Below are 15,558 nucleotides of genomic sequence, written 5' to 3'. Positions count from 1 at the left end.
CCCCCGCCCTGCCACTGCCCCAGCCCTCTGCCCCCAGCCCCCAGCCCCATGCATAACCTCTCCATTATCAACATCACTCACCAGAATGGTACCTTTGTTACAACTGATGAACCTACATTGACATATCATAATCACTCAAAGTTAATAGTTTACCTTAGGGTTCATTCTTGGTGTTGTACATTCTGTGGGACTCGGCAAATGTAAAATGACATGTGTCCATCATTATAGTATCATACTATATTTTCACTGCCCTAAAAATCCTCTGTGTTCCACCTACCCACCCCCTCACTCTTTACCTCTGGCAACCACTAATCTTTTTGTTATCACCATAGTTTTGTCTTTTCTAGAATGTCAGTCATATAATTGGAATCATAGAGTACATTTCCTTTTCAGATTGGCTTCTTTTGTTTAGTACCATGAATTTAAGATTTCCCCCCGTCTTTTTGTGGCTTGATAGCTCATTTCTTTCTAGCACTGAATATTTCTTTGTCTGGATATACCACAGTTTATCTGTTAACCTACTGAAGGTCATCTTGCTTGCTTCCTAGTTTTGGCAGTTATGAATAAAGCTGCTCTAAACATCTGTGAGCAGATTTTTCTGTGGACGTGTTTTCAGCTCCTTTGGGTAAATAACAAGGAGTGTGATTGCTGGATTATATGGTGACAATATGCTTAGTTTTGTAAGAAACAGCCAAATTATCTTACAAATTGGCTGTACCATTTTGCATTCCCATCAGCAATGAATGAGAATTCTTGTTACTCCACATCCTTGTTAACATTTGGTGTTGTCAGTGTTCTGGATTTTGGCCATACTAAGGGCATGTAGTGGTAACTTGTTGTTTTAATTTGCATTTCCCTGATGATGTACAATGTGGAATATCTTTTCATATGCTTATTTTCCATCTGTATTTTTTCTTTGGTGAGGTATCTGTTAAGGTTTTCTGTCTATTTTTAAACTGGGTTGTTTTCTTCTTGTTAACTTTTAAGAGTTTTTATATTTTGAATAACAGTGCTTTTTCAGTGTCTCTTTTCCAAGTATTTTCTCCCAGTCCGTGGCTTGTTTTCTCATTTTATTGATATTGTCTTTGGCAGAGCAGAAGTTTTTAACTTTAATGAAGTCCAGCTTATTAATTAGTTTTTTCATGGATCTTATCTTTGTTCTATCTGAAAAGTCATTGCCATACTTAAAGTCATCTAGGTTTTCTCCTACTTTATCTTCTAGTAGTTTTATAATTTTGCATTTTACTTTTAGGTCTATGATCCATTTTGAGTTAGTTTCTGTGGAGGGTATAAGGTCTGTGTCTAATTCATTTTTTTGCATGTGGATGTCCACTTGTTCCAGCACCATTCGTTGAAGAGATTATCTTTGCTCCTCCATTGTATTGCCTTTGCTCCTTGGTCAAAGATCAGTTGACTATATTTGTGTGGATTTTGGGTGGCTCTATATTCTATTCTCTTGATCTATTTGTCTCGGTGACAATTGTTCTGTTTACTGTATCTCTAATTTGTTTTTTCTCATAGATGCCTACTCTTTTTTTTTATGGATGCAATGTTTTATCATTTATATATGTTATATATATTTACTGTTGACATATTTATTTATAACTACATATATATTTATAATAGCTTTATTGAGATATAATTCACATACCAAAAAATCCACCCTTTTAAAATGTACAATTTAGTAATTTTCAGTATATTTACCAAGCTGTGCAACCATTATCACTATCTAGTTGCAGGACCTTTTCATTACTTAAAAGGTAAACCTATACCCATTGTCAGTGATTCCTCATTTTACCCTCCTCACAGCTTCTCACAATCTCTACTCTACTTTCTGTCTCTACAGATTTGACTACTGGGGACCATAAATGGGGTCATAGAATATGTGGCCTTTGTGGCTGGCTTCTTTCACTTGGCATAACATTATCAAGGCTCATCCGTGCTGTAGCATTTGCACGGATATACCACATTTTGTTTATCCATTAATCAGTTGATGGACATGGGGTGATTATGGACAATGTTGCTATGAACATTTGTGTATAAGTGTTTGTGTGAACATATGTTTTCAGTTCTCTTGCATATACCTCGGAGTGGAATTGCAAGATCACATGATACCTTTATGTTTAACATCTTGAGAAACTGCCAAACTGTTTTACAGAGCACCCGCACAACTTTGCTATCCCACCAGCAATCAGTTTAAGAGGGTTTCAGTTTCTCCATGGGTTCATTCTTCCTCTATTGGATACTTCTCTTTTGTGGTGTTGGTTTTCCTAAAATGTTTAGTGATTCTTGGTTGTATGTTCTTCTTTATATTGGAGATTCCCTGGTGGTTGTTTTATACAATTAAGTTTTGAGTGGTTTATTATTCAGCAATAGATGACCACAGCATTTACATGCTCTTAAATCAAATTAACCAGAATGCTCAGAAAATGGAAATGGATCTTCCTAATCAACAAAACAAAAACAACCACTGCAAAACCAAAACCCCCAAAAAACCTCCGAAATAACCACCACCACCACCAACCCCCAAGCCATCACCAAACCCACTTTGCTTAAATTCTTATGGTTAAGATTCTTTAAAAAAACTTTTATAAAAATACATGAACTTATGTTCTTGGTTTAGAAAGTGCATAACGTAATATAATACTGGATTCTTGGGGATTTCGAACATCAAATATTACTTTTAGATCTATGTGTATAGGTGGTGCAGGCTTTTGCGATTTTAAATTTTTTTTAAAGTTGCCATGCTGAATGTGCTGTGTGATCTCCCAGCAGTTCCTTGAGCATTTTGAGTCCCTCCTATGTCTGAGCATCCTTCATGCTGATCTCTTTGCCTACAATAGTCCTGGCCACTTTTCATGTCTTAATTCCAGGGGCCCTCCTTTGATATAGAACAAGAGTCAGTGCTAAGAGTTCAGGGGACAGGTCTAGGCTTCAGTGAAAGGGGCTATGGAGAACGATTTATGGAGTCTGGGACTGAAATAGGCATTCTGGAGACAAGGCATTGCTCAGTGTGGAACATGGCTGTGCAAAGGCAGAAAGCCAATTGAATCACCTGGACAAACATGGCTGAAGATTGTAGACTATGGATATACTTGGGACTGAGAATGACATACCAGCCCAGCGGGCTCAAGATTAGGAAAACAAAGTGAATTACAAACATGAGGTACTGTAGAGCTGGACCTAAGAGATGAATCCTGAATGGGCTATAGCTGACTCACTGGATTTGTCTTCTATAAACAGAAGAAGGAAGTGATGCCCTACTAGGCCTGCCGGGGTGACAATGCCCAATCAAAGCTACCAGAAAATTAAAAAAAAAAAAAAAGCTACCAGAAAATAGAAAGGTATGGTAACTTTGTTATTCCTCCAACAGTATTCACAGACTGCTTTTTAGTAATGATATTGAAATCCTCCAATAATTTGAGAATTCCCTTTCCAGGATCAGTGGTACTTCAAGTTTTCATTGCCCTTAGAAATGTGTTCTTTAGCTAATTTATAGATAATAGCTTTCACTGTACTTTAAATGAGAGATTATGTGCCTAGGCTGTGAGAATATAATAAATGTTTCCTAGGTGTTTCAAAGTTTCATCAAATAGTCACTAAATAATTATAATAGGTGGTAGTCAAAGAGTAATGTGGTTTCTAAATTACATGGGTCCCACTGGTTTTAATAAATGTAGAAGTACTAATTAAATTTTTACTAAGTGATGCATAAGGTTGTATTGTAAAATATTTCGTAAAACTAAGATGATTAGCAAACTGTTAAAAACTAGGCTTTGGTGAACCAACTGGACCCATTGAATTCGACACACTATTTCAAACTTGAGCTGTTCCTACAAATCACCTTTAATGCCCCTCCTTGGTAATAGCCCTCCCTTCAAAATCTTACTGTGCATCTTAATGACATAATTTATACATTTTGAACCATCTTTTCCTGGTAAGCATTACTTCCAATCTTCCCATATAGCAGAAATCTCAGGATTTCATCATTTCAATCTTGTCACACAGCTTTTCCATTTCACATTCTGTAAGGTGGTTCCAAGATGGGTCCTGGAAAATTGGTGTGCAAGTAAACAATTTCCTGCTCCGGAGACCTAAATTTCTATTCTACTCTGAACCACAGGATAGACACAATAGCTCACATTCGTTTCATGGAAGCTTGATCGTATATCTTTTTTTTTTTTCTTTTTGCGGTACGCGGGCCTCTCACTGTTGTTGCGGAGCACAGGCTCCAGACGCGCAGGCTCAGCGGTCATGGCTCACGGGCCCAGCCGCTCCGCGGCATGTGGGATCTTCCCGGACCGGGGCACGAACCCGTGTCCCCTGCATCGGCAGGCGGACTCTCAACCAATGTGCCACCAGGGAAGCCCCTGGTGGTTGTCTTTTAATGTCTCATTAGAAATATTCTACAACACATGCTTTCATATGGCTCAACTCTCAGAATCTGAGTGCCTCAGGTCTCGAATATAGGAAAAATAGGAATCACACCTTTCAGTATTGCTTATGACCATCAGCATTCGACCTAAGAGTTGGCAAAGTGCTTTAGAATTTTTTGAGAACAGGCTTTTCATAATAAATGTGTGGTGTCATTATTGTCATCTCTTGATCTATTTAATGTTACTGTGAACATCAGTGCAGATTATGTCCACTGCTTTCCCCATCTGTTCTTTACATTATCTCCTTGAACATTCCTCTGAGTGGGCTACACAGGATTTGCCTTCATGGCACTGTGTACTGATTTACATTTCTCTATCAGTCCGTCTTTCTCCAGATGGATTGTGATCTCACCGCTTGTTAAGATCTCCAGATACAGGTTGCTTTTACAGTTAGATTTACTACTAATTACTAAAGTGTAACGTTCTTGTTTCCTAGGAGAATGGAAAAACAAATTTTGCCAAATCATGCAATTATGTAAAGGCAAAGCATACATGGTCTAGTGGGGGAAGGCTTTTTTTGTTCATACATGGGACAGTGTATTTATATGTATACATAATTTGGATACCTGTTAGAAAATTGTATTTAATCTTAAGTATTTTTCTACATTATATCTATTTTTCAGTGGAGTCCCATATATGTTGTATCACAAAGATGACATGCTGGTGACCTACTAAAAATGAAAATGAAGGATGGGGAGAGGGACAGAAGAACCTGTTTTTTAAAAAACATATTGCTGAAGTTTTCTTCTGCTGCAGAGATAGGAATATAGATACTCCTATGTAGTTGCTTCTAGAGTAATTCTATAAACACATTTCTTTTTAGTTGAAAAGGATTCACACTGGCTCTCTAAGAGTTTAAGTGTGTGTCTGTTCTACAGACACAGTAGATTTTCATGGAATTTTTGTGATTGAAGAATGTTATATTAACACTGTAGTATAAAATGGGATATTAGACTTTTTTTGCTTGCAAGCAACAGAAAACACAACTTAAACTCCCTTAAGCAAAACAAAGGAGTATATTGGTTCAACTACCTGAAAAGTACAATAGGCTTCAGACACAGTTGGATCCAGGAGTTCAAATTGGGTCATCAAGACTTCAAAAACTCTCTCTGCCTCTTTACTCTGCTTTCCTGTGTTGGTCTATTCTTAGCACCTGTGTTGGCAGGATGGTGCCCAAAGGCTCCAGGCTGACCTGTCTTTCCCATTGAATCTTTTCTTTTTTGTTAGAAGTCTCTAAGGCAGAGAACTTTACTTCCCTGAGATAGTTTGTGCTTCTTAGAAACAAATTTTGTGTTTGTTGCAACTTGATTTTGAATAGAAGACGGTTAGCCGAGTATGGAGAGAGAAAATACAGACATTTACAAATTGAGTTACTGAGAGCTGTACTTAAAGTTGGTCTATGAATGCAGTTTCCTCATAATGGTGTCTCAATACACAAACACTGTTGAGGTTGACTCTCTTGTGGATATGAAGGTAGATAATGATTTGGTGATAAGGAAATAAAAGAGAACACCATCAGTTAGTACTGACCCCTGTTATTGTCCTCTCCCCACCAGCAGGGGCAGATTGGTTTGCTTTCCTTGGTGTTCAGAGGGTGTAGGCAAGAATCTGACTTCTTGATGGAAGGAAGCATTTCTTCCTTTTTTTTTTAATTAAAATTTTAAAAAACTATAGTTGATTTACAGTATTGTATTAGTTTCTATTTTTAGTTTTTTAAGGAACCTCTATACTGTTCTCCATAGTGGCTGCACCAATTTACATTCCCACCAACAGTGTAGGAGAGTTCCCTTTTCTCCACACCCTCTCCAGCATTTGTTATTTGTAGACTTTTTGATGATGGCCATTCTGACCCTTGTGAGGTGATACCTCATTGTACTTTTGATTTGCATTTCTCTAATAATTAGAGATGTTGAGCATTTTTTTCGTGTGCCTGTATGTCTTTGGTGAAATGTCTATTTAGGTCTTCTGCCCATTTTTTAATTGGGTTGTTTGTTTTTTGATATTGAGCTGTATGAGCTGTTTGTATAGTTTGGAAATTAAGTCCTTGTTGGTTGTATTGTTTGCAATTCGTGCCAATATAATAGAATCATGGAATCACAGAATGTTAGAGGTGAGAGGGATTTTGAGATCATCTGGTCATATAAGAAAAGAATGAAGAAAATGTTGTTTAGGGGTGATGTGACTTGGGCAGGGGAGTTTTTGGTCAGTGTCAGTGGTAGATGGTAAAATGGGGAAAGTATGATGTTTGGAGGCAGACCAATGTATAGTTTCTATTCCTTCACTAAGTGTGCAGGTTTGAGCCAGTTACTTTAAGTGCTTCTGATATTAAATTGTTTAGTGATAATATAGGTAAAGAACTTACTAGAGTGCTTGGCACTTAATGTGTGCTCAGTAATCACTAATGGGCTTGCTCATGCAGGGAACATATGCCTTCCTTTAGCTTATTCCTATCTTTTTTTTTTTTTTAATATTTATTTATTTGGTTGTGGTGTGCAGGCTTTTTAGTTGCGGTGTACGTATATTTATTTTTATTTTATTTTTTTAACATCTTTATTGGGGTATAATTGCTTTACAATGGTGTGTTAGTTTCTGCTTTATAACAAAGTGAATCAGTTATACATATACATATGTTCCCATATCTCTTCCCTCTTGCGTCTCCCTCCCTATCCCACCCCTCCAGGCGGTCACAAAGCACCGAGCCGATATCCCTGTGCCATGCGGCTGCTTCCCACTAGCTATACCTTACGTTTGTTAGTGTATATATGTCCATGCCTCTCTCTTGCCCTGTTTCATCCCTATCTTACAGTGCCCTTGTGAGCCTTCACTTTATTAAACCTAGCACAATGTCATCATGAGTGCCAATAATCCACTCATTTTTTGTTGCTGTTGTTACTGTTGATTTGATTTCTTTGAAACTAGTCCTTCTCCAAGAAGAAGAAGGGCAGGCCTGAGTTCATATTTACTTGGTAAAATTAGGTGCTTTGGGTATTAAACAAACCTGTCTCCATGAACATTTCACATTACAACATGGAAGTCAATACAAATAAAAATACGGATGAATATTGCCACATGTATCATAGGGAGATTCTAGACCTTGATCAGGCCCTTGCCTACCTTTCTACCACCCGTCTACTACTTCTGTCGCCCTTATTACCAGGTTCTTGTTAAGCTGGCCTTCAGGACATTCCTCCAAAAGGTCAGATTGCTCCCTGCTCTATAACCTTGGCAATGGCTCTTACCTCCACCTGGAATGTTCTTTCCCTATTGTGTTTGGCTCCTTCTTGTCATTCAGATTTTTTGCATCCTTTGCTGATCAGCCAATCTGAAATGTCCCTTGTCCTCTGTCACATCAACTGGTTACATTTTCATTATAGCACTTGTTATTTATTTGTTTGTTCATTTATTGTGTATTGTCTGTTTTCTCCCATTGGACTAAGTTTACATAGTTAATTCTGTTATGAAGATAACTACATATTTACTTTGCAGTTATCACATGATTACTATGTAGCTATTTCTCATTCCCCATTACATAATGTCTAAAGCAGTGCCCAGTACACAGGCAGTCCCTCAAATATTTGTTGGATGAAGGAGGAAGTGAATTTGAACAACCCATATAGGTAGCACTCTGCCTTGTGGAAAGAGGTCCAGGCCAGTATTCTAAGCTACTTTTACTCTGGACTATGTGATCTTGGGACAGAATTCCACCTTTTGGATCTTGATTGCTTTTCTAATAAAATAAGTTTAACTAGATCACATAAGGTTTATTTATTCTCTTCCAAACTGTGATTCGATGTCTGTTTTCTTCCATGCTGGACAATTGGTAGGGTTCAGGACATGATACCCCCAAATATGGTACCGTGGCATATTGAATATTTTAAGTTGAAGAAATTTGAGAAACAGCAGGTACAGGAAAATCTTTCTGACCTTCCCCTTCTTTGCTGAAGCAAGTCATAAGACCCTCATGTGAGAGGTACCCGTCCTGTACCCAGAGGGAATGAGCATCCTTATCTCTGAAGATGGAGGAATGCTGAGAGGAGTACCAATGAACAGGCCCTGTTAAATTTTCCCCAGTTATTACCTTTAGCCTGTACCCTTTTAACCTATCACATTCCCCCCCGACTTTCCACTTTTCATCACACCTAGTATCAAAACACTCAGCCTTAAGCTCTTCTTCAGGTCTTCATTTCCTTATGAAGGCTCCAGTATAACTCAAAACTTATATTAAATAAATTTTTATGTCTTTATTCTAATTTTTTTCATTAGTTTAGTTTTCAGGTCCAGCCAGGGATCTTAAGAGAGTCGAGGAAGAGTTTTTCTTTCCCTATACAATCTCATAAGAATTTACCTTATAGGTAGGTAAAGGTGCTCTTTTAGATGGTGTCTGTGTATCAAAGCATAAACTAAATACCAGGCAGTAGCTGATGGTTCTGGAGAACCAGATGATAGGTGAAAAATAGGCATTACCTAAGAAAAAAAGGATAGTTTTATATGGGGTTAAGTATTGCACTACTGGTGGAAGATAGACTCATAAATTCTAAGGAATCTTTCTGATAATTCGAAAAAAGGTTATAGCAATCAAAACATAAATACCCATCCAAATGATTCCTTTCTATGTAATTTTAGGAAGAGTTGTAGAAAATTAATGTTTAGGCCTTTTCTTCTATGATTTCCTTTATGAACAAATGCTAACAATTGGCAGAATTCTTTTCCTTTCCCCACACTATTTGCCTTTCAGAATAGAGAGTGGTATTTCAGTACTCTGTATTAGTTTCCTATTGATGCTTTACTAAATTACACCAAATTTGGGAGTTTAAAATAACACAGATTTAATATCTTACAGTTCTGCAAGTCAGAAGTCTGAAATGGGTCTCATTGGTCTGAGATCAAGGTGTCAATGGGCTACATTTTTTCTGCAAACTCTGATGGAGAATTTGTTTTCTTGCCTTTTCCATCTTCTAAAGGCAGCCCACATTCCTTGGTTCATGGCCCCTTCCTCCATCTTCAAAGCTAGCAATGGCCAGTTAAGTCTTTTTCATATCATATCACAATGGGACTCACTCTTCTGCCTCCATCTTCTACCTTTAAAAACCCTTGTGATTAAAAACGCTGGATTATAATCCAGGATAATTTCTCTGTTTTAAGGTCAGTTGATTAACAGCCTTAATTCCATCTGCAGCCTTAATTCCCCTTTGCCAGGTAATATATTCACAAGTTCTGAGAAATAGGACATGGACATCTTTGGCGGGGCTGGGGGGGATGTTATTCTGCCTACCACATACTACTTAAGAGAAAAAGAACAATCCCCAAGAAAAACAAGTTCCAAGGCATCTGCTAAAATGAAAGCAATGTATGTGTTAATATGTGAAGATAAACCCATTCTTTTTTCAGTTGTTTAGGAAAAAAGGTGACAACATCTACCTTTTGGTTTATTGAAGAACAGTTACGATGTAGGGCCAGGAATGTCCCCAATAGTAGGCTAAAAATACCAACACCTAGGGGTTTGTAACCCAGATTTCAGAAAGCCATCTGGATCCTGGAACTCTTAATCCACTAGCACCATCTTTTGTGCGTTGAGTTGGTAGAAAGTGTATGGTTCCGTTTACATAGATATGTTGCCCGCAGAAAATGTTCGCTGATGTAGTTTGGTTGAAACCCCCTTGCCCTGCAACTCTGGCTTCAAATGATTTAGGAAATAATCTACAAATGTGACCAACCACACAATAGAAACCTATATTATTCCCCTGTGGAACAGTGAATGTAAATTTCTGCTTTGCTTACCTAGAAGCCAAATATACAGACGAAAGGAAAGTTAACTTCTGGCCCTGATTCATCACTTTTATTGAAGTTAAATTCTTTTGTTTTAATGCACACTTGATTGAGCAAGTATTTATCGAGGCAGTTATGGTTTGTAGGAGAAAGAGACAGTTGAAGAAAGAACAAATGAATCTAATGTAAATCAAATACTTAGTCCTTTTATAGGAACTACAAAGACTTAAATGTGTGTTCTTAATGGTAATTTTTACAAAACTCCAATAGGAGAATTTGACAGTGATTGTTTCGGTGGGGAGATGGGTTTTTCCTTTCACATGCTAATCACCTACTCCTGGTGATATTTCTCTCCTTGACTGCAGTTGCAGAATTGAATAATTTATGGAATGAATTTTGTTGTAAATTTATTGTGTCACAAGCAGGTTGTAATTTCACTAACAGTTCACTTAAGTTATTAAGTTAAAAAAAATGTGTTTGATAGGATAGTGCATTTGGAGGCCTTTTTTTTTTTTCCCTCTCAGCAAGTTCACATCTTATATATTTTCAAAACAGAGTACTTGCCTAATTTTTATTCAGAATCTGATATGCGAGAAGGAAGCACACATTAACATAAGTGGAATCGCATTTGCACCCTATTGTTGAATTTTGGAAGTCGTAAACAAATTATTGAAGATTTTATAGAGACAGAAATAGCATGAAACCCACAGTGCTGTGGCACTGCTGCCATTGTTCCCTGCATAACTGTCCCCAGCTTCCTGATGACAAATGAGGAGATGGTGGTGCAAAGGTGAAGATGTTCCTGGGAGGGGGAAAAAGCCACATTAATCCCTTCGTATTTTGCTTCAACTCTGAGGTTAAAATAATGGTGCATATCACTCCCCCAGATCTTATCCAATCCTAATGGACTACAAAGAGAATAGGAAAAAAAAATCTTTAAAAATCTCTCGCAGGGGTATCTGATTGACCTCCATCTACATTTGCTACATTCTCAGGGCCTCTCTTTTAATGCCCTTTCCACTGTGATAAGAGGCAACATTTGGCCATTGCAGAAACCTCTGCTTATTTCTGCCTCCGATGCTTCAGCATTCAGCAAACATATATTTAAGGTCGCCAGTTATTTACATTGAAATTTTTCTATTGACCCTGCCAGTGTGAATGAATTTCAAACAAGTCATTTCTTTCTCTGTATAGATGATTTCTCTAGGTTCCTTGTGGGGGTTCCTTTTAATTCCTCTAGGAGTTCCCTCTAGTTAGCACCCAGAGGATTTGCTTTCTGTTTATCCCCCTGTCTCCCGATGTGTGGCCCCCTCTCCCCTCATCCTACCCTGGGTATTCTAACCCTTGCATGGAGGATGCTGGATAATAGCCACCATTCTTGAACAGGAGTACTTTTTAGGCCTTTAGAATAGACATTTTCACCATCTGTTACATAGAATCTAGAAATGTGATGAGAAAACAGGGTTGTAATTAGCTAAAAAATGGGTAAGATTCTCTGTGTCTTAATGCATTTAGAATTGATGAAATAGCCTTTTAAATTTCCATGAAAAGAAATGAAGCTTATACTTTAAAAATATTAATAGGGTTTATTTTTTGGAGCAGTTTGGGTTTATAAAAATTTGAGGGAAAAGTACAGAGTTCCCATATGCTCCTGCCTTCTTTCTCCTGTTAACATCTTGCATTAGAGTGTTGTTAAAAAACAAAATTTGGCTAAGTAAATTATAAAGTCTTCCTGGCTTTATTCAACAATTAGTGAATCAGGCAGCATCCCATCTAGCACACAGAAAGGAGCTCCAAGGAGCTGTACAAAATTAAAGACTTTTATAGACAGAAGGGAGTGGGACAGGAATTTGTACAAGTTTTGCTCTCAATCCGAAAATAGAGCATTCTTATGAAACCTTTCATAAGCCGAAATGGTGTAAAGTAAAAAAAACAATTACCTTAAGACATATCTTGCTAACAGATGCACAAAATAAATCTAGATAAAGCACAGACGCTTGCAGACACATTTCAAAGTTATGGCTTTTTTTTTTTTCCTTTTGCGGTACACAGGCCTCTCACTGTTGTAGCCTCTCCCGTTGCGGAGCACAGGCTCCGGATGCACAGGCTCAGCGGCCATGGCTCCCAGGCCCAGCCACTCCACGGCATGTGGGATCTTCCCAGACTGGGGCATGAACCCATGTCCCCTGCATTGGCAGGCAGACGCTCAACCACTGCGCCACCAGGGAAGCCCAAAGTTATGGCTTCTTGTTGCTGAGATGCTGAGTGTAGTTCCTGGGGAAAGAGCTTGGTGGTGCCACTTTTGCTGCTCTGTTTGCCTGCTGCCTCTATAAAGGCTTGCTGCAAAACAAATGCTGAACCCTGTTTTCATTTTTTGCCTTTTTTTTGTAAAAGTGAAAATCCTCTTCAGATTTCTTATGGTTAACTAAAACAGGTACTAATGTAGATCTTTCGTAAAAGCAAAGTGGCATAAAGCAAACTTTCAAAAAGTGCGGGATACCAGTACTAGCAAAAAGTGGATTGGTTATGGCAAGGTCACTTTCCTTTAGGGGGTGGCAGGCGTCTACTAGGCAGTTTACCTAACTAGTGCTGATCAGGTGATTCCTGACTGACTGGTTTAAGATTCCATTTTTGGGAGAAGCCAAAACTGTAATTATGTCTTGGTTTGGTGCAGTGGGGCTTAGCATAAGTGATTTCATTTTGGGTCTGTTGCCTTGTTTTCAACAGTGTGGTACTTTTATTACAGTTGATGAGCCAATGTTGATATATCATTATTAACTGAAGTCCATTGTTTACATTAGGGTTCACTCTTGGTGTTGTATCTTTTATGGATTTTGACAAACGTATAATACATTATCCACCATTACAGTATCGTATTGAACAGTTTCACTGTCCTGTGTTCCATCTGTCACTATCCTACCCATCCTTACCTGCTCCCTTCAACCGCTGGTGGCAATCTCTGTTCTTTTCACTGTTTCCATAGTTTTGCCTTTTCCAGAATGTCATATAGTTGGAATCATACAGTAAGTAGCCTTTTCAGATAGGCTTCTTTCACTTAGCAATATGCATTTAAGAGTCATCCATGTCTTTTCATGGCTTGATAGCTCATTTTTAAAAAATAAATTTATTTAATTTTATTTATTTTTGGCTGCGTTGGGTCTTCGTTGCTGTGCGTAGGCTTTCTCTAGTTGCGGTGAGTGGGGCCTACTCTTCGTTGCGGTGTGTGGGCCTCTCATTGTGGTAGCTTCTGTTGCGGCACACGGGCTTCAGCAGTTGTAGCTTGCGGCCTGTAGAGCGCAGGCTCAGTAGTTGTGGCGCACGGGCTTAGTTGCTCTGCAGCATGTGGGATCTTCCCAGACCAGGGCTCAAACCCGTGTCCCCTGGCTTGGCAGGCAGATTCTCAACCACTGCACCACCAGGGAAGCCCAGTTCATTTCTTTTTAATCGCTGAATAATCAGCTTGTACTTTTTATTGGGTAACATTGAGTAGGAATTCAGATTTTCTCATACGGAAGAAAAGATAAGGAGACTCACCTTTTGCTCTCCTGAGTCCATCCTGGCATCTTGTATTTTCTTTCTACCACTGATGACCTTATAGTTAAGTCATCATTGTAATATATGGCCACAAAATAATGAGACTGATTAAACAGTACGCGTAGGAAAACAGACTCATTCATTTGATCATATATTCCTGTTAGCATTTTCCCTTGGTTTATTATAAATACAATGTCTAGTCTCTTGCTAAGAAAATGAGACTTGTTCTTAATGCTGCAGGTATATACTTGATCTGAAACCAGCTCAGGTAAATTATAATTCTGTGTGTCTATATCTGTCTAATATCAGGCACATATTCAATCCACATACTGGGTATTAGGTACCAATCTGTGTATCAGGAAAAGATTGGTGAACAAGATGGAGCTTACAACATTCTACTGTAAACAACAGAGGCAGTAAACAAATAGTTAACATAATTTAGGTCCTAAAAAGTGCTATGATGAAAAACAGGGTAATGTGGTAGAGTGAGAGCATGTGTGTGTGTGTGTGTGTGTGTGTGTGTGGTGCATTCGTGCAATGTGTGCATGTACACATCTCTGCGTGTGGTGCATATGTGTAGTGTGTGCATGTGTGTATGTACACTGTGCACATGTGCATGTGTGTGTTAGGAGGCAGGCTGCAGCTGCTTTTGCTAGGGTGTTTAGGGAACACCTCTGAGGAGGTGGCATTTAATTTGATAAACAGCAGGCATCCATGTGAAGATCTGGGGAAGGGCATTTAGACAAAAGGAACAGCAAGAACAATAGCCCTGAGCTGGAGCTGGATGTGTCCCAGGAACTACAAGAAGGCTGATGTGACTGGAACACAGCACCCGATGGGGAAATGGAGATGTAGGAAAGGCACGTAGGGGCCAGATCTTACCTGGCTTTGTGATAAGTTTTTGTTTTAAATGTATTGGGAACAATTAAACTTACCTAAAGAGAGGTCTGGCCCTTGCCTTTGGCTTCTGGCAGCTCCTTGTGATTTTCTGCTTACTTAGAGTGTCTTTGTTTACCCGAGAATCTTGAGCCACACCACATAGTCTAACAGTGTGATTTATGATGGTGATCTGGGGCCATGCAAGAGCAGCTCAACCTCCAAATAAACTGAAGACTAAAGATCAGCCATGTAGGCAATCAATTGTGTCTAGGTGACTGAACCCCAATAAAATCTGTGGATATCAAGTGTTGGGTGAGATTCTCTGGCTGGCAATACTCCAAGAGTACTGTCACACATCATTGCTGGGAGAAGTTAGTGCTTTACATGACTCCCCTGGAAAGGACAACTGGATGCTTTGTGCATGGAATCTTCCTCGAGTTCCCACATTCCACTTCACCTGGCTGATTTCAGTTTATATCCTTTCACTGTAATAAACCATAACCATGAGTATAACTGCTTTCAGTGAGTTCTATGAGTCCTTCTAGAGAATTATCAAACCTGAAGGTAGTCATGGTGACTCCCAAACTTGCAGTTGGTGTCATAATGTTGGTGATCTTGGAGACCCCTGAACTTTGTAGTTGGTGTCAGAAGTGAGAGTGATGTGGAGACTCCCTAAGTCCACAGAAGCCATTGGAGTGGGTTGGATTTCTGCTTTAGGAAGATGACATTGACTGCTGTGTTAGGAGGCTACTGCAATAGTCTAGATAAGAGATGATGGATATTTTATCCCTGAACTTTGTAGTTGGTGTCAGAAGTGAGAGTGATGTGGAGACTCCCTAAGTCCACAGAAGCCATTGGAGTGGGTTGGATTTCTGCTTTAGGAAGATGACATTGACTGCTGTGTTAGGAGGCTACTGCAATAGTCTAGATAAGAGATGATGGA

The 15,558-nt window shown here is 38.8% G+C and overlaps 1 pseudogene; it reads right to left on the bottom strand.

The window, feature by feature from the left end:
- LOC112411802 (uncharacterized) overlaps nucleotides 1-13,765 on the bottom strand; it is a 19,309-nt pseudogene extending 5,544 nt beyond the window's left edge.
- Nucleotides 13,766-15,558: the final 1,793 nt, after the last annotated feature.

This window comes from Neophocaena asiaeorientalis, unplaced genomic scaffold (genome assembly GCF_003031525.2).
Source record: "Neophocaena asiaeorientalis asiaeorientalis breed wild unplaced genomic scaffold, Neophocaena_asiaeorientalis_V1.1 scaffold678, whole genome shotgun sequence".
In the NCBI taxonomy this organism is placed as follows: domain Eukaryota; kingdom Metazoa; phylum Chordata; class Mammalia; order Artiodactyla; family Phocoenidae; genus Neophocaena; species Neophocaena asiaeorientalis.
Note: the sequence above shows the minus strand (reverse complement) of the source record. Positions and strands in the feature narration are given on the sequence as shown.